The 27986-nt window shown below is 34.3% G+C and overlaps 1 pseudogene across 1 annotated transcript; it reads right to left on the reverse strand.

Moving 5' to 3' along the window:
* Nucleotides 1-1970: 1970 nt before the first annotated feature.
* On the reverse strand, nucleotides 1971-27616 carry LOC150036681 (uncharacterized; annotated as a pseudogene). Its single transcript, XR_016529414.1, has 2 exons — nucleotides 2321-27616; nucleotides 1971-2227 (listed from the first exon to the last, which is right to left on the reverse strand). The product of XR_016529414.1 is annotated as an uncharacterized LOC150036681 (transcript).
* Nucleotides 27617-27986: the final 370 nt, after the last annotated feature.

Below are 27986 nucleotides of genomic sequence, written 5' to 3' on the forward strand. Positions count from 1 at the left end.
TTGAGTATGCCAAATGCTCTTTTTATGAAGTTTCTAGCAGATGAATGTTTCATGTTGAAAATTTCCCATGGATTAGTCGGTGCATTTCCAGCACCACGCCATTTTGAGAAATATTATCGCTCTCCCCTATATGGTGCCAAGAATCTCTCAGCATGGGATATCCATGCATAACATAGGTAATACTAACCTAGGCACGATATACAGAAAATTAGTTGGCAAACTATTTGCTCTTGAATCCAAACAATGGAATCACAAAAGTCTATACCCTTAGGAACTTTCAACACATGTGGTCGAGAAATTGCATCCCTAAGCACTCTAGAATCGGCTTCAGACCTTTTCCACCCTGGCAGCACAAACATGAACTCACTAATTGATGAACAGACGGGAAGCACATTCATGACAATCTCACCTTTTCGGGTACGATAGTGGGGACGATCAACTGCACTTACATTGACCTTTATGTATGTGTCATCCAATGTACCCAGACAATTCTATATGGGATCATACATTGATAAAGGGATAAACATTTCCTAGTTTCCTAAAAATCTAGAACCTAATATTTAACTGGGAATGAAATTAAAATTGTTGTAATACCTCAAACCATTTCCACCTACTGTCAGTGCAATCGTCGTGATAGGCTCCTGTTTTTTCAGCAGTAACTCATGAAGTTGTAGTACTGCAGTTAGACGGAGGGAAAATTCCTTGAAACAGTTTCACCAGATCGTGCAAACTGTCGTCCAACTACTCGGTTATTAACATCATGCACCAAAATGTGGAGAAAAATTGCCACCATCTCTTGAACGTCAACGCATTGAGTAGGTGCCAGACGCAATCTTCCTACGCATGTTAAAAAGAGGATGACGAAAGTCAGTCTATCCATTCGCGTGCTCTCATGACAGTAGACGTCATTCTCATAAATAAGCCGAAAGAAGTTTAGTTGTCTAATTCGATGTCTAATGTAGGAGGGTTTGTTCTCTATTCTACGATGGTCATTTAGTAATAGGGCCAACATTAGGAATAGTTTTCGTTGGGACGTGGTGATGATTGAAAGGAGAGTAAAGACTTCTTCATTTTTCATATTTGGGATAGAAACCTAAATCCCTAGGATACAAAAGGAAAAAATAATTTTATCAGGGATTTATCTGAATTGAAATACATTACTAACACTTCATGAGTTATTTGATAGTTTAACTAGTAGATTGGTAAATTAATCATTTAACTCCATATAAGAAAAACGTAAGAATTTACATTTGAATTATATTAAAAATCTATAATTTACATTTTTATTATTCTTTTCATAAGTTGGTCAAAGGTATGTGAAAGTTGTTGCATTACCCATAGTTGGTCAAAAGTCCGTATTAATTTCAAATCTTTATTGGGAAGGAAACGTTTCAAAGACTGTTTTTAATTCAATAATTTACATGGTGCAACTAAAATGAATAGTTACTTAATTAAAGACATGATTATATTAATTAAACATTTTAAAGTTATATTGATTACTACAAATGAATAAATTAATTAAAGTCATCATTATATTTATAGTTAATTAATTGAAGACATGATTATATTACAAAGGATAGTTTAAAAATGTTTCAAAAATTTTCTAATTAAACATGATTATATTAATTACTAAAATTGAATAAATTAATGAAAAATTGATTAGAATAGTGATAATTGACCATAATTTGTATATTGATAATTTATACTAAAATAATTGAAAATGATTAGTTAATTTGTATATTGATAATTTATAGTAAAATAATTAAAAATGATTAAATAATATAAAAATCATATTGAAGAGTATAAACAATTACTATATCAAAGATATGATTCAGTTTAGATTAATAATAATAATAATTAATGTGATTTTAAGGATTGGATAACTTCTATTAAAAAAAAAACCATATCTTTAATTTGAATTTATAAAATCAAATTATCAAAGGTTAATCTGGGTATTACAATTACGGGCAGGATCGAAAGCATCTAAAATTTACAAATTAATAAACAGTCTATTACACCAAAATTGATGATACAGAAAAAATGTCAAATAGTCCGTGTACACAATGAGGCACATCAACCACAATGAGGCACACAAAAAAAATACAACTACAGTCTCAATGAGACACACAAAAAGAATACAACTAAAATGGAATATAAAGGAATACAAAAAATAAAAAATAAAAAATAACATACCAACCGCAAACTAATTGAATCCTTTTAGTTTGGGCTGCATAACAAAACAAAAAAACAGAAGTTAGAAAAATCTACAAATACTTAAAAAATGTAGGAAGAGAACTAGTTGGAATGGAAAATTACTTACGTAACTTTTATGAAGTAGTATTTGGATGGAGAGTCCACGGGTTGTCGGATCAAAACACAATAAGGCATCCTACCACCCACCAAAGAACCAAAAGTTAGGAAGTTAATAATATGAAAATAGCAAAACCAAATAATAGAAAGTAAAGAAGGAAAAACCAAATTAAACAACTCACCAAATTGACAAACTAAATCTCGGACAATGGAGGCTCTCAGCAAATAGAGAATAATCAATGTTGTTATATAGAAAGAGGAGTGGTTGGAGAGGGGTGATTGTTTAACATTAATAATAGCCCCAACAAATATTAAAAAAAGTAATAACTAGGACTAACACAATTTAGGACATTAGGATTAGAACAAGATACAGAACAGAGAATTAGTAGGTAAATTAAACATGGCTGAAAAATCAAATACACAGAACAACAGAGAATGAAGGCATGAAAATGAAAATTTGAAGGGAGAGACAGAGAAGAAGACACAATTCAAGGCATTAGAATTAGAACAACAAGATACAGAAAAGAGTTAACAGGTAAATTAAACATGGCTGGAAAATCAAATATACATAACAACAAAGAATGAAGACATGAAAATGAAATTTTGAAGAGAAAGACAGAGAAGAAGACACAATAAGAGCATTGGGATTAGAACAACAAGATACAGAACAGAGAATTAGTAGGTAAATTAAACACGGCTAGAAAATTAAATACACTGAACAACAGAGAATGAATGCATGAAAATGAAAATTTGAAAGGAAAGACATAAAAGAAGACACAATATTAAAAATGAAACAAATCACAGAATAGAGAATACACAGAATAGAGGATCGAGGATCAAATACACAGAACATGTTTAAAACATGAAATACACAGAACATGTTTAAACAATGAAAATACACAGAACATGAAATACACAGAACATGTTTAGAAAAATTAATCATGAATCAAATACACAGAACATGTTTAGAAAATGAAATACATAGAACATGAAATACACATAACATGTTTAGAAAAATTAATCATGGCATGAAAATCAAATACACAGAATATGTTTAGAAAATGAAATATACAGAACATGAAATACGCATAACATGTTTAGAAAAATTAATCATGACATGAAAATCAAATAAACAAAATAGAGGATCGAGGCATGAAATTGAAAATTTCAGGAGAAACAAAACAGAGACTCATTATTGGTCAATCTAAGGTTTAGAAAACAAACCTGAAGTGGACAATGTTCTCCTCCACCAAGTTGCAATTCCTTCAACCAGTCCCTGCCATGCATTCAACGATCGATTGAAGCAACATCGAGGACCAAAAATAAGTCGTACAATGGGTTATGGGTGAACGAAGGATTGTCAAAGCGGCAAGGCCATGGTTGAGACCAAGATTGAAGCAGCAGGGGGAAAAAAGGGAAAACACTAGATCTGTGAGAAAACAACAGATCTATGAAGAAAACAACGAAAGTGGGTTGAGGATGAGATTGAGGAGAAGATTGAAGCGGCTAGGATTTCAAACGATGGTTGAGAGAGACGTGAGAGGGAAAGGGGAGAAAGAGATCTAAGGGAAACGGAGGAGGGAAAGGGCAGATTCGAGATCGGAAGGATGATTTCTGAGAGGGATTCGCATGCGCGAATGGGGAGACGAACAGACCTGTGACATACGAAAGTGAGAAGATAAAACGGGAACATACGAAAGCGGGTTGAGGACGAGATTGAGGACAAGATTGAAGTGGCTAGGGTTTCAGACAATGGTTGAGAGAGGTGTGAGGGAAAGGGGAGAAGGAGATCTAAGAGAAACGGAGGATGAATTCATTTGAGGAGGGAAACATGAGAGGGAAAGGGGAGACGAATAAGGGAGAGGGAGACATCTAAAAAAGGGATTCATTCATCTGACGTGTGAGTGAGGGAAAAGGGAGAGGGAGAGGTAGACATCTAAGAAAGGGGAGAGGGAGAGACGTGTGAGAGAAAAGGGAGAGGGAGAGACGTTTGAGTGAGGGAAAGGGGACATACGCAAACCCTTCCAAATTCCCATTATTGTTTACAAACCAATTGAGCTGGATTTTTAAAATTGGTGATATATAAAAGCGAGCCCCTAAACATTGATATGATATAGGATCTCATTGAGTTTAAAACTCATATTAGGCCCCCAAACACACCCAAGCCATCCAACCAATCCGCTCGTCACTCATCCGTCATTCCTTTGCTGCTCGTCCATTGATTGACAACCACATCGCTCATCGGTGGTTGGTTGTCATTGTCGATAAGCTTCCTCTACAAGTTTCTCTCTCTCCCTCTCTCTCTAAACTCTCTCAGTTTCTTTTCCAATCTCAACCACTGTTTCTTACCACTGCCACCGTTGTTCGTTCATCGTCGGTGTACTCCTTCCTATTTCCTTAGTTTCCCTCTTATTTCAACTTCTTTTTTCAATGTCTAAAACATAAATTTGAACCAATGTTGTTGTGTATATTAAGGCATAACTAGTATTTAGTGTTTGTTTATGTTATTTAGTTACTTTCTAAGAGTATCTTTTCTTTGCTCAAGTCTTGTAATAAGTCACATCAGTACTTTAAATTAGGTTGTTGTTTACTTTATCGCTTTTACTCTTTCACCTACTGTCCTTTATTTAGGTGATCCGATGTTATCTTTCTAGTGTGTAGTATTATATTATCTTCCTCCTATTTAAAAGGAGTAATTAATGGAAACTCAAGCTTTCATCTTCAAGAAACTCTTATCTCAGAAACTCACAAACATTTTCCGTGTACACTAATTTTGGTTCATGGGTGGTGTCTATTAACTTCAACTTTCATCCTACAACAAAAATTTTCAATATCTAAAGTGTTTTTGCCCCAAATTATTGCTAGTACTTAATGTTAGTAGCCCATATTGTAGTTGTTCTTTCAATCATTGAGCCTTGATAGAAAGGATGTTAGCAATTTTGTAATTGGGTTTCAATAATGAAGGTTGATAAATAGATGGACGATGTTGGTGGCAGACTAAAGAAGTTGTTATTTTGATCTTTAACCACTTCCAGCTTCTGGGTTGTAAGTTATGCATATTAGCATTTCTTGTTTAGTTGTTAGCTAGTTTGCTAAAAACTAAGATCCACTTGGGGAATTATGTACTAATAATGCCCAAATAAATACCATTTGGAGTTTGTCAGGCTTCTTGTGCATCTTGTATGGAGTTTGGAATATTCTCCAACATTAGTACTAAATGCATCACTATATTATTCTTAATTAGTAAACATGTCCATTCTTATTTTCAACTTGCTCATTCAATTTATCTATTATACAACATCAGAAATTACTAACTATGTGAAATAGAAGTTAATCAGATGACAATTAGATGACTAATAGAAACTACTAATTGACAAAAATAATAATAATAATAAGATGACTATCATAATTTATAATAACTAATTGATAAAAAGAAGGTAATTTGATGACGGTCAGAAGACAATCAGATGACAATATCATAAACTACTAACTATGTGACAAAAAATAGAAAGTGATTAGATGTCAATCAGAAGGAAATCAAATAGCTATCAGAAACTACTAACTAATACAAAAAATAGAAAGTAATCAGATGACAATCAATAAACAATTAAAAGGTAATATTAGTATTAACTATGTGACAAGAAAGTAATCAGAAGGCAATATCATAAACTACCAACGATTATTGCTTTTTGATTACATCCCAAGCCAAATGGAAGGCAAGTAAATAGTAATCGTCATCAAATAATTAGTAGTAATCAATATCATTGGTAGTCAGTATCAGATAGTAATCAAACAAAAATAAGATGGAAATCAGATCGTTGACAAGCAATAATACATAGTAGCAGACAACAATTAGATAGTAATCGGTATAATTGGCAATAGGACAACATTCAATATCAAATAATGATTAAACAACAATTAGCTAGTAAATCAATATCATTAGTGAAAGGATACACGAGTACCCATTGCAAAGAATATATGTGATGAAAACAGAATACACATGATCAATTAAACATATATATATATATATAGAGAGAGAGAGAGAGAGAGAAATTAAGAAGAATAAAAGATTTGAAAAATGTACCCTTGAAGACTAGTCTCTTCATGATTTCCTCTCCAAAAACTTCGAACACAAACAATAAAAAACACAATTATTCAAAACCAACCAACACCGCCATGTGGGGACCTCGTATTCTCAAGGTAGAGAACCGTAGAGAGTTTGTGGGTTTCTTTAAATAATTTGGAGAGAGAATGATTTTGTTTTGAGAGAAAAACATTTTTCCAAAATCTTCAACAACTTCAATATTTTCAACACCTTACAACTCCAATATATTTTGGAGTATTTTTAATAGTACAAGTGGATGATGAAAGAACCCTTCTTTTCATCTTCCAAATAATAATGAGAAAATTTATTGAAGAAAATGAAAGATTTATATAATTAAAAAGTACATATAATTAAATAAAACTAATTTTCATTTAATTAATATATTCTTTAATTAACAGCCTATTTTATGTAATTAATAAACATACATGTAATTAAATAAAACTAATTGATATTTAATTTATATATATAATTTCATTTTATATCATAAAAATAAATTCTCTCAATTATTTAGTATGAATCAAATTCATATTAAGTTTGATATTTTCTCTCAAATTTTATCTCATATAACTCTATATAAATAATTCACTTTATTAATTTGAACTATTGACATTAATCCGAATTAATTCGATTCTCATTTTTATCCCAATTGAGCTAACAAGGGGATCATATAAACCTATAGTTTGATGCTCCAATGGTACTTGATTAATTAATCAAACTCTTTGATTAAGTTAATCAACTTCCATTAACTGTTAGTCATTCTATTAAAAACTGACAGCTGCATTATTCGCAATACATATATATTTCTGTGTCCATTGGATATAGCCAATCAACGGTTCGTTAACCCTTCAAAAATTGTTCGTAAGTACGGTTGGGCTAAAATTATCGTTTTGTCCTTGTAGTTACATCTAACTCCTTAAGTACCACTATCTCTTTAATGAACAATAAGTCATAGTTCAACTATGACCAAACCTCTCTCGGGCCAGAGAGGGTGTGGCGCCACATTCTTCAAACCCCAAAATCAACTCTTAAGGGAGCAATTTAACTAGTCTCTAACTAATTGCAGTCTCTAACTATAAAGAATGAGTGGATTCCTTCTTGTGTAGTTGTGTTCCCAACTCCTTAGTCAAACGAATCCCCAAAGTGGTAGGCATATTAAGTTGACGAAACTAGCCACTCTCACCCATACAAATCAAATGATCGTCTTCATAGGTTGAAGTCCACAACTCTCTCAGGATTCAGGTCATGTCACCTATGATCATCCTGATGAAATACAAGTTTCATCTATCAATGGTGTTATATATAGAGACTATACATTTCGTGGTATGGTCTTATGCAAACTCTTTGCATAGAACACCCTCACTCACATGTATACACATAAATGATCAGGATCAGATCATTTGTAGTACTTTACAGCAATTGTAACAACTACAAAGCAGGCTCATAGTGTCACCAGGATAACGTATCTAGCCTTATCCATCTACTACAGACCGTTTAGGTTATCACTTAAACATGATCCGCTTATATATCTTTATATACATGTTTAAGTTTCAGAAAATAACCCTGGATCTTAATTTATTGGTTTTTGTGGATAAATGCAATTAAATGATAAATAAAATACCTCTTTAATTTATTAGATAAATAAATTGTTTGTACAATACAATTACAACTACAAGACCCACAAAATTTAGGGCATTAACCTCAACAATTAGCAATTAGTATACGATAGCAATTAAATAACAATCAGTATGAAATAGCAATCAAATAATAATAAGACAACAATCAAATAGCAATTGATATAATTAGCAATCAAATGGCAATCAGATGCAATCATACATTTTCAACTGTGAGGGCATTTTGATCATCTGACTATTTCAATTGGATTGGGCTTGTTATTTTGCCATTTCCTGCGAAATTCATATCTATAGACTATGGGCCTAATTGTACTATTATTTTTTAACAGCCTTGCAACTGCCCCTAGTTTTATACAAAATAATGGTTTGTTGGAATTCTAAAAAAAAATTAGATTTTTGGAAAAAAAAATGAAATTAACGTTTATTTTATTTTATTTACTTGAGATCTAAAAAAATAATAGTTTTTATATATTTAAAAAATAGTTTTTAAAATAATGTTTTGTTTCTTTTATTTATTTTAAAAAATCTACACAAACGTTATATATAAATATAAACTAAATTAAGGAGAAATATTACCTATGAACCACATGTACAGATACAGATATAGGACACGGATACGATAGGATACGACGATACGTCCATTGCTAAAAAACTAAGATATTGATACGTTGAAAATACGTTTTTTCCTTAAAAAAAGAATCTAGGATATAGGGAAATTTAACATACAGGTAATGAAAATAGTACAAAATACAATATAAATACTGAAATACAATACAAAAAGCAACATCTGAGATGTTGAAGTATAATAGTCAATTAAATGCAATAAAAATGAGAGTCAAACTTATTGGAGAAGAAGAAGAATATAAAGGGAGAAGTATGAAGATAAACAAAGAACTTCTTCGTCGAATTGTTGAATATATTCAAATTCGTTGTATTTAACGGAATGTTGTGAGGACTCAAACATGAAGATGCAGATAGATGATTCTAGGATTTGGTCTTTTATTATTATTTTTTTCTTTTTGAACTTGGATAGTAAGCTTTTTCAATAGGCTACTTAGTTTTGGGTTTGGTCTTTTATTATTATTATTATTATTTAGTTTAGTTCATTATATATTGGACGTTTCTTTTAGTTTTGCACTCATATTTTTTCTTTAAAAAAAAGTTTGATACGAATTTTTTGTCTCACATGAAGTATCTGCTTCATAAAATATTATTAAAGAAAACTATGGAAATAAAGAAATTATTGAAAAAAAATTAGTACACAAATTTTATAGTATGGATAACGGAAGTACGAATAAAATGATGATAGAGGAGAAATATTATAATTCGTTGTGATTTGAAAAATAGTAATGGAATTTAAATTTAAAATATTAAATAAATTATACATAATATTTTTCTAAAATTTGAAATTACTCATATCTTCTTTTTTTTTAGAAGAAAAAATCTTGTAAATAATAACTAAATCTCACGCAACTAAATCACCACCACAATTTCATTCTTCTCAAATTTTTAGTATTCCTCGCATAAGTTCTGATTTTCCACTTCATGTTCACTCTAGCATCTCTTTTCTTTATTTCGCCTCCTCTCCTACATCTCCCCCTACTCATTAATAGGTGTGTCATTTCCACCGAAGAAGACCAACTTCAAAACAGCAAGTAATTCAGAACGCGCACCCTACTCTCAATAAGGTATCATTTTTTAAATACTTTTAGTTAAATCTTAATCTCAAAATTGTTTATTAAGTTAATCAAAATTTATGCTTAATAAAGGCTTTGTACTTTATCTTATAATCTTATTTTGGATTACACGTTGGTTTATTTTTAAGGATGAATAAAGAATGGACTAAAATAAGGAATAAGTTATTAGTGGAGTATAGAGAAGAAGTATCCCAGATTTTAGATGTGGCGTTTTCATGTTAATGATTCCAGATGAATAAGATGTCCATACAAGAATTATATGAATTCAATTTGGAAAAAATTAGATATCGTGGAATGACATCTATTAACATATGGAATATCTCCTTCATATTGTGAATAGGTATATCATGGAGAGCCAGTAAACTTATCTACAGGTTTTGAAAGTCATACAACTTATTTAATACACAATGTTGATGTAGATAGTATAGAAGGTAATGTTGTCGAAGATGCAAATGAAGAAGGTATTGAGAATGAAATGTCCTTTAATAGTCAAGAAAGAGATACCACAAACTTATTCGAGGATTTAATGGCCAAAGCACATAATGAACTATACCCTGGTTGTTCGCAATTTTCATCCTTGAATTTTTTTAGTGAAGTTGATGCATATCAAAGTTCTCAACAGCTGGAGTAACAAATCATTTGACATGTTGCTAGAATTGTTAAAAGCAGCATTTCCAACTGACACTGCTATACCTACTTCCTTTTATGAAGCTAAGCGAAAATTGTGTGATTTAGGCCTAGGTTATGTGTCTATTCATACGTGCAAATATGATTGTGTATTGTATCAAAAAGAATGTGTATACTACAAGAAAAAGGAGTCCTCCCGACGACGTAAATGCCCGTCGGGAGTTCCCGGGGAACTCCCAACGGATCTCCCGACACTCGTCGGGAAAGGGGTCTGGTTTTCTTCTTCCCCACTCCCCCATTTTTTCCCCATTTTCATAAAACACTAACCCCCTCCCCCTCCCCCTTCCCATTTTTTCCCATTTTCATAAAACCCTAACCCAAACCAAACCATGCCCATTAACAATATTGTATTCGCTTTTGTTAATTCTCTGAAATTTTTGTACAAATTATGCCCATTAAAATGTGTTTCAATATTGTATTCTCTTTTGTTAATTCTCTGAAATTGTTGTACAAATCATGCCCATTAAAATGTGTTTCAATATTGTATTCGCTTTTGTTAATTCTCTGAAATTGTTGTACAAATCATGCCCATTAAAATTTCTCTGAAATTTTTTTTGTACAAATCATTCCCATTAATATCTCGTCAATTTTGTAGAATATATTTATTTTACAATTCTCTGAAATTGTTGATGGTAATTTTATAACGAACATGTCATATGATGTTGGTTATTTGGAGCCTAAGCATGCATGATTTAACATTTCGAAGATGTTGAATAGATGAAAGGCCTATATTAGTCTAAAAAATATAAAATAAATCTTTAAACCTCCAATTTAGTACTTTAACACATTTAATATTTTAAAAAAGTTTAAAGAATCTACTAGACATAAAACTAAATTTTGTGTCTAATAGAAAATTGAACTTTAAATTTTGTGTCCAATAGGCTTGTAAATTTTAGAAGATGCTGAATAGATAAAAGACCTATATTAGACACAAAATTGAAAGCTTTGAAACGTACTAAATAAAACATTCGAAAGTTGTGAAGACAGTTTAAACGGTCTAGGGACTTATGTGTTTATTTTTCCTTAAAAAATGAAAATTATAGAACTAAATGCTTAATAATACTTTGTATTTTGTCCTCTAATCCAGGTTATTATTTTGGATTACAAGTTGGTCAGAAAATATTTATTTTAAGGATGAATAAAGAATGGATTAAACTGAGGAATAAGTTATCAGTGGAGTATAGAGAAGAAGTATCACAGTTCTTAGATATGTCAAGATTTCATGTTAATGATTCCGGATGAATAAGATGTCCATGCAAGAATTGTATGAATTTAATTTGGGAAAAGATAGATATTGTAGAACAACATCTATTAACATATGGAATATCTCCCTCATATTGTGAATGGGTATTATTCGCACGAGGTTTCTGGAGAAACGTGTTTCGTGGAGTTGAACTTAAGTTGGTGTTGATGTTGGAGTTAATTTGATGCGATGTGGTTCGATCTCTAATATTTGATCCTCTGATTCTCTCTCAGTTGGGTAAATATGCTTGACTTGGAGAAGGAAAACACTGAACGTTCTTAAAGTAGAAGTCTTGAAAGAGTATTTATGTCTTCAAAGGTCTTCTGCCTTATAGGAGTGCAGCTTCAGAAGTCTTGGAAGCTTGAAGTAGAAGTCTTGGAAGAGTATTTGTGTCTTTAAAGATCTTCTGCCTTATAGGAGTGCAACTTCAGGAGTCTTGGAAGCTTGAAGTAGAAGTCTTGGAAGAGTATTTGTGTCTTCAAAGTTCTTCTGCCTTATAGGAGTGCAGCTTCAGGAGTCTTGGAAGCTTGAAGTAGAAGTCTTGGAAGAGTATTTGTGTCTTCAAAGGTCTTCTACCTTATAGAAGTACAGCTTCAGGAGTCTTGGAAGCTTGAAGTAGAAGTCTTGGAAGAGTATTTGTGTCTTCAAAGGTCTTATGCCTTATAGGAGTGCAGCTTCAGGAGTCTTGGAAGCTTGAAGTAGAAGTCTTGGAAGACTATTTGTGTCTTCAAAGGTCTTCTGCCTTATAGGAGTGCAGCTTCAGGAGTCCTCTGCTTGTTAGTGAATTCTCTCTAGGTCTTCTCATAGAAAATGTTGCATTTACAAATGAAGAGAACTTCTCTATTTATAGAGTTCTCAAGTGGGCTTCGTGGGCTTGGTTGGTCCATAGGCCTGACCCTTGGGCCCAATTAGTTGGTTTTGGGCCTGATCTGGAATTTGGGTCCAATTCAACTTTTTTTTGTAGTTTGGACTTTAAGCCCAAATAGTAATATCAAATTGGACCAATTTAATCTCATCTGATTCATTCGCGTGACATCATTGAAACTTGTCTTCAATTCAATTCGGGACATGTATCAACTTCTAATTGGACCCAAAGTCAATGATTTAGAAATTCGTCGTTAATTTATCAAACAGCGTGGTGACTTGTGATTGGTCCAAAATTTCTCATTCAACAAATGCCCCCTTTTCGAGATTTATGCACGTAATGGGTGGATGAATCTCGAAAAAAATGTAATATGAGATCAAAGTATGATTTTTTTTTTTACTCTTTTAATTTGATGCATCATCATGATCAAAATATGAGAATTTAGCTCAAAATTTTGATTTGAAATCTTGTTCGTTTGACACATTTTCGCTACGTAAACTTTAATTTGAACTAGAGTAGGATTTATGTTCCACTTTAATTGCAAATTTAATTTAACTTAATTCGAATTCGGAATAGAATTTGGGGTGAAATTGAATCTTGATCAATTTTGGTTTGATATAAAAATTTGAAATATGCTCAATTTTACTTGGAACTGAGTATAGAAACTAAGATTGATTTAAATTTAAGATAAAATTTGGAATATAGCCAAATTTTGACTCGGCATTTTATTCATAACTCAATATCAAGGTTAACCATTCGAATATTGATAAAATTTGGGATATGGCCAAATTTTAATTTGGGATGGATTTGACATTTATCTCACCCGATTTAGCTGGCTTGAATTTAGAATAAAAATTTTGATTAGAAGCTTTAGACTAAGATTTGGAATAACAGTTGATTTTAATTCCAATTTGAATGAAATATGAATTTGAACTTAAATGGAAGAGATTTTGGAGAGCCAACGTATTGGAAGACAGCCTTACTAGCGAGATCAGGCCATTATCAGCGATACCAAGCCATTATCAGTGAGATTAGGCCATTACCAGTGATACCAAACGATTACCAGTGAGATCAGACCATTACCAGCGATACCAAACCATTACCAGTGAGATCGTGGGAGAGAGAGAGATCAGCGAGAGCATTTCGAGCGAGATTGTGGGAGAGAGCGAGATTGTGGGAGAGAGCGAGAGAAAGCGAGAGTGTGAGCGAGAAAATGGAGAGAGCGAGATTTTGGAGAGAGCGAGAATGGAGAGAATGAGATTTTGGAGAGAGCGACACTGGAGAGAGCGAGATCAGCGAAAGCATGTCGAGCGAGATTGTGGGAGAGAGCGACACCAGCGAGAGGATTTCGAGCTAGATTCTCCCTTTTTATTATTATTATTATTTATTTATTATTATTTATTTTATTTTATTTTATTTTATTTTATTTTATTTTTTATCTCAGGCAGTCGTCTGCTTTGTGGCTAGCGATACCAGCCTTAGCGAGATTTCCTTCTCCATACTGTTGGCTTATGCCAGATTCTCTCAAGTCTTAAGCTCAAAACTCCTCGCCGTTGAATTTGGGGATTCAAAACTCCACCTTGACCCCTAATTCCGGCAACCTCCAATCGAGCATGATCTTTTTTGTTGACTCTTAACTAATTTCAACAAAAATCGGAGTTCCAAAACAAAATAAACAGTATTCAGTTCGAGTAACCCGTGATTTTATCAGATTTCAATTGATTAGTAGAAAAAAAATCCCATCGAACTTAGCTATATAAATACTGGCAGGACACATGCTCTTCTTCATCTTGTAGTGTGATCTCCTTCATTCTTATGTCCTTTGCAGTTTGAATTGTGATTCTCTTTCGATCTTACGTTCTTTACATCCTTTGTCAATCGGACTCGGATTGCAAATCAGCCTTGAATTGCAGTAGGAAGTTATAAGTGAGGAGAAGGGAGAAAGAAGGAAAGATGGGGAATTAGGGCTTCCCTTCCTTTTTTTGTTTTCATATATATTTTTTCTTTCTTTTTTGTTTCTTATTTTTTTTTTTTTTTTTTTTTTTGCTCTTTTTTTTATTATTTATTTTTTTTACTAACTTTCCGCCCACTATTTTTTTTGTAGGAGTTACAGTGCAACCAAATCAGTACAACAAAACAAGTTTTTTTTTTAATCTCATCGACCCGTCTTTGGTGCGCTCGTGCATCCTGATCGTCATGGGAGGGGCCCCGCAAAGGCTTACAACTCTCCCATTCGATCACCCTAGGTGGATCTCGAAAAGGTCTACTTTGTAGCACCGTTCGTACATCCTGATCGTCATGGGAAGGGCTCCGCAAAGGCTTACAACTCTCTCATTCGATCACCCTAGGGAGGATCTCGAAAAGGTCTACCTTGTAGCGCCGCTCCTGTATCCTGATCGTCATGGGAGGGGCCCCGCAAAGTCTTACAACTCTCCCATTCGATCACCCTCAGGAGGATCTCAAAAGGTTTACCTTGTTATGTTACTCCTTGATCAAAATTTGAAGATAAAGGAAATATGCCATTGAGTATTTGAAGATGGAGTCGAGCCATGCACACCGACCTTGAACTTGAAGATGGAGCGGAGTCATGCACACCGACCTTTAACTTGAAGATGGAAGTGGGGCCATGCATGCCAATCTTGAACTTAAAGATGGAGAGGCATCAACGAAGCATTTGAACTTAAAGATGGAGAATCATCGATGAAGCCTTTAAACTTAAATATGGAGCAGCATCGACGAGACCTTCGCACTTGAGTTTGACAAAGCATCGACAAATTCTTCGCATTTGAGTTTGATGAAGCATGAAGCTTTGGCAGTAGGCTTGACTTTGTGATTTTGAGCATGAAGATGAAGCATAGATGGAGCCTCTAAACTTGAAGATGGAGGAGCATATAAGTTTACTTTTAAAGAGGAAGCGAATGTGCCTTTTATTTACTGTGTTGGCTCCTTACGAGGGATGAACATCTTCAATCTGAAGTTTCATTCTTTGACGGGGATGATTAACATCAATCTTGTAGTATTATACTTAGGTGGTTGTTGTACCTCTTCTCATGGACTAAACTTAAATTTCTTTAAGTTTCCTTCGTACCTTTAAAGAAAGGGATCGAATCATGACGTAGTTCAAGTTTTTTTTTTAAACTGGACTGAACTTGAAGTTTCTTTCAAGCTGCCTACGTACCCTTCTTAATGATAGGGATCAATTCATAATGTAGTTCGAAGAGAATTTTTTTTTCTTTTTATGCGCGACTAAACTTAAATTTCTTTAAGTTGCCTACGTACCCTTAATAAGGAAAGGGATCAAGTCGTAACGTAGTTCATACAATTTTTTTTTTTTTAGGCATCGTTCACATTTTAAGCTCATGCAGGCTAGGAGCATCATGCAGTTTAGGCTCTTGCGATGAGGAGCTTTTTCATTTAAACTTCAAAAGCTCTTATTTCATCATGGTTTTGATTATCCTCTTCATTTGTAGGATTCGTGAATATGATGAGTTTTGGCTTCACTATCAAGGAACCTTCTGTATTTATGTCAATAGAAAATTTCCTCTTCATGCGTGAAGGGACACGACTGTGAATTTTTTCGTCGTTGTTTTCTTCATGGAATGACATTAGCTTCAAGATTTTCATCCTTCATTTACGTTGATCGCTTGTTGTCTTGAGATGATCAAAAGTAGATGTTGGAGGTTGATCTTTCTTTGATGTGGATATACTTAGCCTTTTGAAGGCTGAAGTTCGAGCAGAAGTAGTCATTGGACATTGGTCTTCTTCTCTTACCGTGGCCATACTCAATCTTTGAAAAACTGAAGATCGAGCACTTGAAGGCTTAATACGATCGAAGACAGAATTTCTTTGCTTCATTTCTTCTAAGTCTTTGACTTCTTCAGCAGTCACATGATTTTTGTCGACTTCCACTATGCCGACAGTGTGACATGCAATAACTTCTGATACTTTCTCTGGATGATTATTGAGAAAGCTTCTTGGGAGAAATTCTGCTGAAGTTGCCGGCCATCGGAATTGAGGGAAGTCTTTGTCTTCTTTCTTAGCAGTCTTAGGCTTCTGTGTCATCTTTTTGCCTTTCTTTTTATGAGTCTTGTTTCTTCATCTATAGCTTCGATAGGAACGCGACTCTTTTTGGGTGGAGTTTGGTTGTCTTCTCTTCCGATGAGTCACTACTATCCACCCTTCGTTGTCATCTTCAAAAAGCTCATCTTTCTTTTTGGAATTTGCTGTTTGAATCTCTTGTTGGAACCAAACAACTATAGGCTCGAATTCTCCAAACTGGATTGGACTTTGTCTTTGAGCATGGGGACACAGACTGTATTGGAACATTTGAAGTCACCGCTACTGTAGTGTGATTTGTCTGAGCTACTTCATCCAAATCTAGCTCAATCTTCTTTTCACGAACCAACTTCATAATTCGTTCCTTTAGCACGAAACATCTTTCAACTAGGTGACTAATGACTTTATGATACTTGCAGTGGTTAGGATCATCTATTTTTCCTTCTTGTTCCAGTCGCTTGCATTCTGGTAGCTGAATAAGTTGCTTCTCTAGTAGTTGCTCCAACATATCTTCCACATCAGAGTCAGGGAATGGATAAACCTTCTCTTGTCATTCTTTAAGAGTTGGACGACGCTTCTCGCCCTCATTGTGCCTTCTTTCAAATTTTGTTTGTTTTCCTTTGGAGGAAAATTTCAGCGGGGTCACATGAACGACCATAGATTCTTTTGTGGCACTACCCACGATCTTTTCAGTGCCCTTGGCATCATTTTTATATTTTCTCCCTTCAGAGACTAGGAAATCTTTAGTTCCCCTATTGGCAATGCTCAGCTCTATATCATGAGCGCGTGTTGCTAGCTCCTTAAACGTACGAGGTTTTATCCCTTGTAGGATGTAGAGAAGTTCCCAGTGCATACCCTGCGTGCACATTTCCACAGCAGACAACTCGATGAGTCGATCTTTGCAATCCATACTCAGAGCTCTCCATCGATTGATGTAGTCGACGACTGGTTCCCCTTTCCGTTGTTTGGAGTTTGTCAGCTCCATCATGCTGACGGTGCGTCTGGTGCTGTAGAAGCAATTCAAGAATTCTCTTTCAAGTTGCTCCCAGCTGTCAATCACCTCAGGCTCTAAGTCTGTGTACCAATCAAAAGTGTTCCCTTTGAGAGTTCTGACGAACTGTTTGACCAGTAGATCTCCTCTTATTCCCACATTTTTGCATGTTTTTACGAAGTGGGCGATGTGTTGCTTTGGGTTACCTTTTCCATCAAATTGTTGGAACTTTGGGGGCTGATACCCAGTAGGCATTCTCAGGTTGTCGATCCTCTGAGTGTATGGCTTGGAATACATGAAGAAGGTTTGGGTCGGCCCTTCATATTGAGCTCTTATGAAGGTCATGATCATGTCTTGTAGTTGTTGGACCGACAAAGAGGTCACCGAGGCTAACTATTGCGATTGGCTTTCTTGTAGCACGGTCTTCCCCTTGTCGATTCCTTTCATCGTGGGTGCTAGGCTTGATTGAGCAGTATCTCGAGCCTGTATCTGATCTCTTAAAGCAGCGATTTCATGATCTCGCTCCTCTACAGCCTTCATTAGGAGGTTTATCTTTACCTCCATCTCTGCTATGGTCGACTCAGTCGTTACGTCAGTCATCATGACAAACATTACATCACGATGTGATTCTTTCTATGATAGATCAGTAACAGAAGCATAGTTTTTAAATAAGAGATTTTCTCTGATGACGATCTCGCCTTTAGGAAATTCCATTAGCTGGCCCCAGATTTCCTCCATGATGACAGAGCTTATGTAAGTGTTGCTTGCGACGGTAGCTTTGGATGCAACTTTCTTTGGTGCCATTTGGCTTGTTTAAATGCCAAGAAAGAGATGAGAGGTAGAGAGGTCCCACCAGGCGTGCCAATTTGTTCGCACGAGGTTTCCGGAGAAACATGTTTCGTGGAGTTGAACTTAAGTTGGTGTTGATGTTGGAGTTGATTTGATGCGATGTGGTTCGATCTCTAATATTTGATCTGGGTGAATATGCTTGACTTGGAGAAGAAAAGCACTGAACGTTCTTAAAGTAGAAGTCTTGGAAGAGTATTTATGTCTTCAAAGGTCTTCTACCTTATAGGAGTGCAGCTTCAGGAGTCTTAGAAGCTTGAAGTAGAAATCTTGGAAGAGTATTTGTGTCTTCAAAGGTGTTCTGCCTTATAGGAGTGCAGCTTTAGGAGTCTTGGAAGCTTGAAGTAGAAGTCTTGGAAGAGTATTTGTGTCTTCAAAGGTCTTCTGCCTTATAGGAGTGCAGCTTCAGGAGTCTTGGAAGCTTGAAGTAGAAGTCTTGGAAGAGTATTTATGTCTTCAAAAGTCTTTTGCCTTATAGAAGTGCAGCTTCAGGAGTCTTGGAAGCTTGAAGTAGAAGTCTTGGAAGAGTATTTGGGTCTTCAAAGGTCTTTTGCCTTATAGGAGTGCAGCTTCAGGAGTCTTGGAAGCTTGAAGTAGAAGTCTTGGAAGACTATTTGTGTCTTCAAAGGTCTTCTGCCTTATAGGGGTGCAGCTTCAGGAGTCTTCAGGAGTCCTCTGCTTGTTATTGCATTCTCTTTGGGTCTTCTAAGTGTAGAAAATGTTGCCTTTATAAATGAAGATAACTTCTCTATTTATAGAGTTCTCAGATGGGCTTTGTGGGCTTGGTTGGTCCATGGGCCTGACCCTTGGGCCCAATTAGTTGGTTTTGGGCCTGATCTGGAATTTGGGTCCAATCCAACTTTTTTTGTAGTTTGGACTTTAAGCCCAAATAGTAATATCAAATTGGACCAATTTAATCTAATTTGATTTATCCGCGTGACGACATCGAAACTTGTCTTCAATTCAATTCAGGACATGTGTCAACTTCTAATTGGACTCAAAGTCAATGATTTAGAAATTCGTCGTTAATTTAGCAAACGACGTGGTGACTTGTGATTGGTCCAAAATTTCTCATTGTAAACTTATCTAGAAGTCATACAAGTCATTGAATATAAGATGTTGAAGTAGATAGTATAGAGAGTAATGCTGTCGAAGAAAATGAGATGTTGAATCTTATAAATGATTTACAAGTTCCAATTGAAAACGAAAATGCAAATGAAGGATTGAGAATGAAATGTCCTTTAATAGTCAAGAAAGAGATACCACGAACTTATTCGAGGATTTAATGACCGAAGCACGTAATGAATTATACCCTGGGTGTTCGCAATTTTCGTCCTTGAACATTTTAGTGAAGTTAATGCATATCAAAGTTCTAAATGTCTGGAGTAATAAATCGTTTGACATGTTGCTGGAATTGTTAAAAGTAGCGTTTCTAGCTGGCACCTCTATACCTACTTCCTTTTATGAAGACAAGCGAAAATTGCGTGATTTAGGCCTAGGTTATGAGTCTATTCATGCGTGCAAATATGATTGTGTATTGTATTGGAAAGAGTTTGTAGATTTGCAACAATGCCCTGTTTATGGTGAGTCTCGGAACAAAGTTAATGCTGGCAAGGGTAAAAAAATACCACATAAGGTATTGCGCCATTTTCCATTGATACCGAGATTAAAATGATTGTTTGCATCAAAAGAAGGCGCTTCTGACATGAGATGGCATAAAGATAAGCGAGTTGAAACGGAGGATGTATTGCGATATCCAGCTGATGTAAAGGGCTGGAAACATTTTGATCGTGAATTCCATCATTTCGCTTTAGATCCTCGAAATGTTCATTTGGGATTAGCTTCAGATGGCTTCAATCCGTTTGGAAATATGAGCACTTCTTATCGTATATGGCTTGTGGTGATAGTTCCTTATAATCTGTCCCCTTGGAGATGCATGAAGGAAACAAACTTCTTCATGTCTTTGCTCATATCTGGTCCAAAATCTCCTGGAAAGAAAATTGATGTTTACTTGCAACCGTTGATTGAAGAGTTGAAAGAGTTGTGGACAATTGGTGTGCGAACTTATGATTCTGTTGCTGGTGAGTTTTTTTCAACTATATGCTACCTTATTATGGACGATTAATGACTTTCCTGCGTACGGTGACTTATCTGGGTGGAGTACAAAAGGTTATCAAGCATGTCCAATATGCAAAGAAGATAACTCGTCCTTCGAGATAAGAGGGAAAATGTCCTTCAAATTGGCTATCTTGTGTATTTATGAATGTTTATGATGTTTAATATGTTGTGGTGTGGGGGGTTGAGATAAACCATTTTGGGGACGAATTTGAGTTTTATGTGTGTTGGTCATTGTTTACTCGTTTTGTGTGTTTTTGATGTTCAGGAGGTTCCATGTTTGTCGTGGGGGGTGGGTAGAGTTTCATTACACCCGTCTTGTCCTTGAACTTGGCTATTTTGTGTATTTATGAATGTTTACGAAGTTTAATGTGTTGGGGGGGAGGGGGGAGATTGAGATAAACCATTTTGGGGACAAATTTGAGTTTTATGTGTGTTGGTCATTCTTGAGGCGTTTTGTGTGTTTTTTATGTTCGGGAGGTTACATGTTTGTCGTGGGAGGTGGGTAGAGTTTCATTACCACCCGTATTGAAGTTTGAACGTGTTGTAGATGTTTATCGATATAACATTTCAATGTTTTTGTTTTATAGTAGAATGTTGTTCAGAGATGAGCTGGGACAATTGTTGAAGATGCTGTGTTCGAGACGTGTTCTATATGTTGTTTTGATTTTACTTCTTTTATGTATTTGTGATATGAATGTTTATCGACTTCGTTTGGATATTGTAATTTCTAGTATCGACTTCGTTTGGATATTGTAATTTTTTATTTACTTGTTATAATATGGATTTCATTTTCGTTTTTTAATTATGTGGATCTTTATTTGGTTTAATATGTTTTACAGGTTTTCAGATGTAATTTTAAAAAATTACAAACGATATATGAAATTTTAATACTCCCCACGCATATAGGATCTCCGACGCACTTTAAAACCGCGTCGGGAGTTATAGTGGAACTCCTGACCCACAAACGACATCGGGGGGTATGAGGGAACTCCCGATGCCCGAATGACGTCGGGAGTTATGGAAGAACTTCCGACGCCGTTTAGAAGTGCATCGAGAGATCTCTCGATGGGGTTCCCCCGACCAAACTCCCGACGACCATTTAATCATCAGAAGAGGCTCTCCCGACGAATTTTCCACACTTTCCCGACGAAATGTGACGTCGGGAGAAGTCACATTTCTTATAGTGGTAGTTTTGCAACAATGCCCCGTTTGTGGTGAGTCTCAGTACAAAGTTAATGATGGCAAGGGTAAAAAAATACCACATAAAGTATTGTGTTATTTTCCATTGATACCGAGATTAAAACGATTATTTGCATTAAAAGAATGTGCTTCTGACATGAGATAACATAAAGATAAGTGAGTTGAAACGGAGGATGTATTGCGACATTCAGCTGATGCAGAGGGGTGAAAACATTTTGATCGTGAATTTCCTTATTTTGCTTTAGATCCCCGAAATGTCGTTTAGGATTAGCTTCAGACGGGTTCAATCCGTTTGGAAATATGAGTACTTCTTATAGTATGTGGCTTATGGTGATAATCCTTTATAATTTGTTCCCTTGGAAATGCGTGAAGGAAACAAACCTCTTCATGTCTTTGCTCATACATGATTCAAAATCTCCTAGAAAGGAAACTGGCGTTTACTTGCAGCCGTTGATTGAAGAGTTGAAAGAGTTATGGACAATTGGTGCGAACTTATGATTCTGTTACTGGTGAGTTTTTTCAACTATATGCCACCTTATTATGGACTATTAATGACTTCCCTGCATACCCACCTATCTGGGTGGAGTACAAAATGTCTCGCTTTGATGCTAGGGAGATCCATAGATCTGTATAGAGTCTCGCTCATATATCTCGAGGAAGGCATGTCCCATATGCAAAGAATATAATTCGTCCTTCGGGATCAGAGAGAAAATATCTTTTGTGGGACATCGACGTTATCTTCCAGAGAATCATAGTTGCCGCCGAAGTAGGCAACATGATGGAAAAGTTGAATGTAGACCTCCTCCGGTCGTAATGAATGGAGAAGAGATCTTACAACAAATAAATATGTTCAACTTTCCTGTGCTTAGCAAACATCCATCGAAGTAAGATAAAAAAAGAAACGAATGAATATGTAATGAATAAATCATGGAACATCTACTCGCGATATCTAAGTGGGATTGAAATGAGATTCAATAGAGATGAACAAAATGATGATAACATTTCCGATCATGAGATATTTGATGAATTTGAATTATTTAGGCAGAGGGTATGACCATTAGGGCGTCAACTTTACAGACACTATCAGCGAAAGAAAAACGTATCGCACATTGGTACATTCTCAATAATTGTAAAAAAATAACAGATTATTGCAAGTACGTTTCAAACTAAATTTTTAATTTCTAGGATAAATTCTTTGGTATGATTTTCAAATGATCAATTTTCTAGGTAACACTTGAGGTTAATTCGTCGTGGAGCTCCTATGGTTTAAAAATGATCAATGGGGAATAGGGTGGGTCGTTCTCAAGTTTAGAAATATTGTGAACCTATGGTTTTTTTTTTTTTTTTTTTTCGATGTGTTCTGAGGTTGAAGACGAGTAGAAAGGGAGAATGTGAGTGAGATAAGTGAGAGTGAAATCGGCGAGAGCGATACTAGAAAGAGCGACACCAGTGAGAGCGACACTATAGAGAGAGAGTCGCGAGAGCGATACTAGAGAGAACAAGACTAGCAAGACAATGTCTAAAGAAAATCTCTCTTAAAAAAGGAGTGAGACCGAGAGAGAGCGAAAGGGAGAGAGAGCGAGAGAGAGAAAGAGAAAGATAGTGAGAAAAAGAGAGCGAGAAAGAGAAAGATAGCAAGAAAGAGCGAGATAGGCTAGAAAATTTTGATCTAATATATTGTCATAAAATAATTTCATGCCCACCTTATGTGGGTCCAAAATCAAGAAAAAACATAAACACCGAAGGTTAATAAGTTGCGAAAATTTTGACCTAATATATTGTCATAAAATAAGACATCCAAATTAAGTTAAAAGAAAAGCATTCTTTTAAAAGAAAAGCATTCCAATGAAAAAAAATATCGAAATAATAATTTAAAAAAATAATAATAAAATTTGAGATTTATTGTCATAAAAATTTTGTTGCTATAAAATTTAGACCTAATATATTGTCATAAAATAATTTCATGTCCACCTTCGGTCAAATTTTTTATGCTTTTTGTTGGAATGCTTTTTTCCCCATTACTTTATGGTTTTTTTCTCTCTCTCACTCTCTCTCTCTTTCGCTCCCTCTTTAGACATTGTCTCGCTAGTCTCGCTCTCTCTGGTATCGCTCTTGCGAGTCTCGCTCTCTCTGGTGTCACTCTCGCTGATTTCGCTCTCACTTATCTCACTTACATTCTCTCTTTCTACTCGTCTTCAACCTCAGAACACATCAAAAACAAAAAAAAAAAAAACAAAAAACCCATAGGTTCACAATATTAACGACCCACCATATCCCCGTTATCGATCAGTTTAAGACACAATTAGCACAGATTGAATTCACTTACCGATCAGATTTGATTTGTCGGCAGCAGTGGAAGAGTTTTAGTTTAGTTTTGGTTTTCAGTAAAAGGGTAAGAAGACAAAGAGGTGAGGACATTTACGTAATTTGATATGATGATAATGTTAGCAGATGGTCAATTGACCTTATTTTCAAAAAATGTGTCATTTGACATTTTGGACCACAAAAATGGGTCATCCGTAAAAATTTCCCATGAAGTTTGTGTATTCGTTGATGTTTATGAAGTTTAAATGTTATGGGGTGGGTAGAGTTCGGTTATAATCATTTATGGATGTTTATGAAGTTTGAACGTGTTGCGGAGGGTAGGTTGAGTTTGGTTTAGATTGTTTTGGGGGGAAAGTTTGAGCTTTTTGTGTGTTCGTTCTTGTTTATGAAGTTTGATTGCGGGGGGTGGGTTAAGTCTCGTGATACTCATTTTGGAGTTGAACTTGGAGTTTTTTTGTTTGTTTATGGAAGTTTATAACATTTGAATGTTTTTATTTTGTTGTAGGATGTTGTTTAAAGATGAGATTAGACGATTGTTGAAGATGTTGTGTTCTAGACGTTGTTTTCTTTCCTATATTTATGAATACATATTTCTTGATGTTGTTTTCATCTTATTTCTTTCATGTATTTCTAAAGACAAATTTCTTTTATAAACTATCTTATAACTTTTCTTTTATTTGTTATAATATGGACTTCGCTTTGTTTGTTTTATTTATTATGTGAATCTGTTTGAGTTGGTTAATGATGCTTTATAGGTTATTCAGATCAAATTAAAAAAAATTACAAATTACAAATTAAATAATTTTAAAAGTCAATATTCAACAATTGAAGGAACGCCCGACGCAAATAACTAACTCCTGATGAGTGGAAGAGTCCGTCGAGAGTTATAGAACTCCCCTGACTGTCGGGAGTTAGTGGAACTCCCGACGAAAAGAAGAGACCGTCAGGAGTAGTAGAACTCCCAACGACGTATATTACCCGTTAAAAGTTCCTATAACTCCCGACTCCCTATATCTGGTGTCGAGAGTTCGTGAACAACTCCCGACGGTCCTTTTCTGCATCGGTAGTTCTACTCCCAATGAATTTCTCCCGACCAAACTCCCGACGATCAGTACGTCGTCGGAAGATCCTCTCCCGACACATTTTCCACCATTTCCCAGTGATTTCATGCGTTGGGAGAAATGTGATTTCTTGTAGTGTCAATCTCACCCATACAAATCAAATGACCACCTTCATAGGTAGAAGTTCAAAACTAACTGTCAAGTCACTTATGGCCATCCTAATGATATGTAAGTCTCTACTAACAACGGTGTTATATAGAAAGACTTCCTTTCATAATCCGATCTTATACAATCTCATTGTATAAAATACCCCCGCTCGCATATCTCCACACGAATGATCAGGATAAGATCATTTGTAACACTTTACAACAATTGTAAGAACTACAAAACAAGTCGTATTCGTAGTGTCACCAGAATAAGGAACCTAACTTTATCCATCTACTACAGACCTTTTAGGTTATCACTTAAATATGACTCACCTATATGTCTCTGCATACATGTTTAAGTTACAGAAGATAGCCCTAGATCTTAGTTTATTGATTTTTGTGGATTAATGCAACTAAATGTCGAATAAAATATCTCTTATTTTATTAGATAAATAAGTATTTTTACAATACAATTACAAAATTCAAAACCACGAGATGCAGGGCATCGCCCCCAACATATTTTATTTTAGGCTTATCCGTTCGAAACATTTAATCCCAAGAACATGTTGCAGAAAGTTAACGCAAAAAAAATTCCTAGAGGGTTCTATTAAGAACTGGCCAAAGGCACCACTTAAAAACGTGCCAAGATGGGTCAATACGCGGCACCTCCTTTCCTTTTCAGGTGCTATAGATATTTATTTGGACAATATCGATTCAAAAGCTTTACATTTTATCTCAAGAACATGTCGATTCTAGAGACACGTAGTTTAGATATTCAAATGTTTTTTTTTTGTGCCATGTCATTGTTTTCTTCTCTATTTTAAATAAGCACTTCCAAAAAGAAAAAGAATTGAGGGATTAATAACCAAAATATTTTTTTTTCTCTAGCGCTAACACCTACGGGATTCTTTTTTCATGCTAATAGACATGGGTTATGGGTGATTCATTAAGGCTATTTAATAGTCAAATTTAGATTTTTTAAGATTAAGTTTATAATTGAAATATTATCTAGAATGATTATTGTTTTTGACAGTTGATGAAATGGTGATGTGGAAAAGAGCGTGAAGCTGCAATTTTTTAGTATTGGAAGGTTTTATTTAATTTTTTTTTTTTTTAAAAAAAACAGTTACTAAGACTTTAAAAAAAGCAGTTACTACGTGGCCGAGAAAATATTGCAGCAGTTACCACCAGCAAGTGGCTAATTTGGGTCGTGGCCTTTAAGAAAACAGCTAAACACAAGGGCAAAATAGGACTTATGAGAATAGACAAGGGTAAAAGGGAAAGACAAAGATGCTCCCCTTACCGTCCCTTAAGTATATTATGGATTATAGATATATACTTCTCTATTTTTATATTCATTCTAGATAAATAAGTAAGTATTTGAGCTATTTTATTATTTTGTTAATCAAAATTTGGTTGCATAGGAAACTATTCAAATATTATTTAACTTTTTAGTTCCAGATATGGTTTAATTTACCAAATAAATATGTATTCAAATTATAATTATTTTGTTATTCACAATCAATTTGAAATAAGAAGATATTACTCTAAAACCTAATTAAAAGTCTAGTTATTCAAATATTCACCATTAATAACAAAATTTTTTGTTAAAAAAAATCTTACAGCTATCTGTTCTGTAGAGAGGCAGTTAGAATAGACTCCAAAACAAGAAGCAAAGGTCAAGGAAGGCTAGGACGGCGCCTTATAGATCAATTTTTGGTTGCAATCTCTAAAATCCACCCCTTTTATATATATTATAGATATGTACTTCTCTACTTTTATATTCATTCTAGATAAATAAATAAATAAGTATTTGAGCTATTTTATTATTTTGTTAATCAAAATTTCGTTGAATACAAAATCATTCAAATATTATTTAATTTTTTAGTTCCAAATATAGTTTAATTTAATAAATAAATATGTATTCAAATTATAACTTATTTTGTTATTCATAATTAAATTGAAATAAGAAGATATTAAATCTAAAACCTAATTAAAAGCAGCGTTAATAAAATATTTATTGTTAATATCAATATCTTTTTTTAAAAAAATATTTTGTTAACCGCAATTTGGTTGGAGACCTATGTAGTAATTTTGAAAACACTAAGCCTTAATCTCACACAATGATTTGATAATTAAAATATGGGGAAAAAGAAGTTTTTAAAAAATCTTAGAGGAAGAAAGAGAGAAAATTTGAACAAACATATAACCTACCTGAAACAATTTTTTTAAGAAAAAAAAATGAGGCATGATACTTGGTTACTTTTAGGCCTTAAATACGGTTAAAAAAGAAGGTAACTTAAATAGAAAAATTGTAGACGACGTCTACTCCCAAAGTTCTTTTTTTTTAAAAAAAAAAAAAAAAAAAAAAACGTAGAAGATTAACAAATAAGGGGGAAAAAATATAAAAACGTTGCAATAATGCTAATGATATTTTTCAAAAAATACTTATATATATATATATATATATATATATATATATATATATATATATATATATATGTACAAATAATTTTTAAAAATTAAAATAAAAATTTTAAAATAAAAAACAAATCAAGAGTGGTTAAAAAAAATTAATAATTAAAATAAAAGCATCCCATACATCCATATAACCATCAAATAAAAAGGAAAATCTCTCTATAATTAACATAAAATTATTCTATATATCAAATCTTTATAATTATAATTAAAGGAAAATTATTTTG

Source organism: Benincasa hispida, chromosome 4, assembly GCF_027475165.1.
Source record: "Benincasa hispida cultivar pf3 chromosome 4, pf3_genome.v1.1, whole genome shotgun sequence".
Classification (NCBI taxonomy): Eukaryota; Viridiplantae; Streptophyta; class Magnoliopsida; order Cucurbitales; family Cucurbitaceae; genus Benincasa; species Benincasa hispida.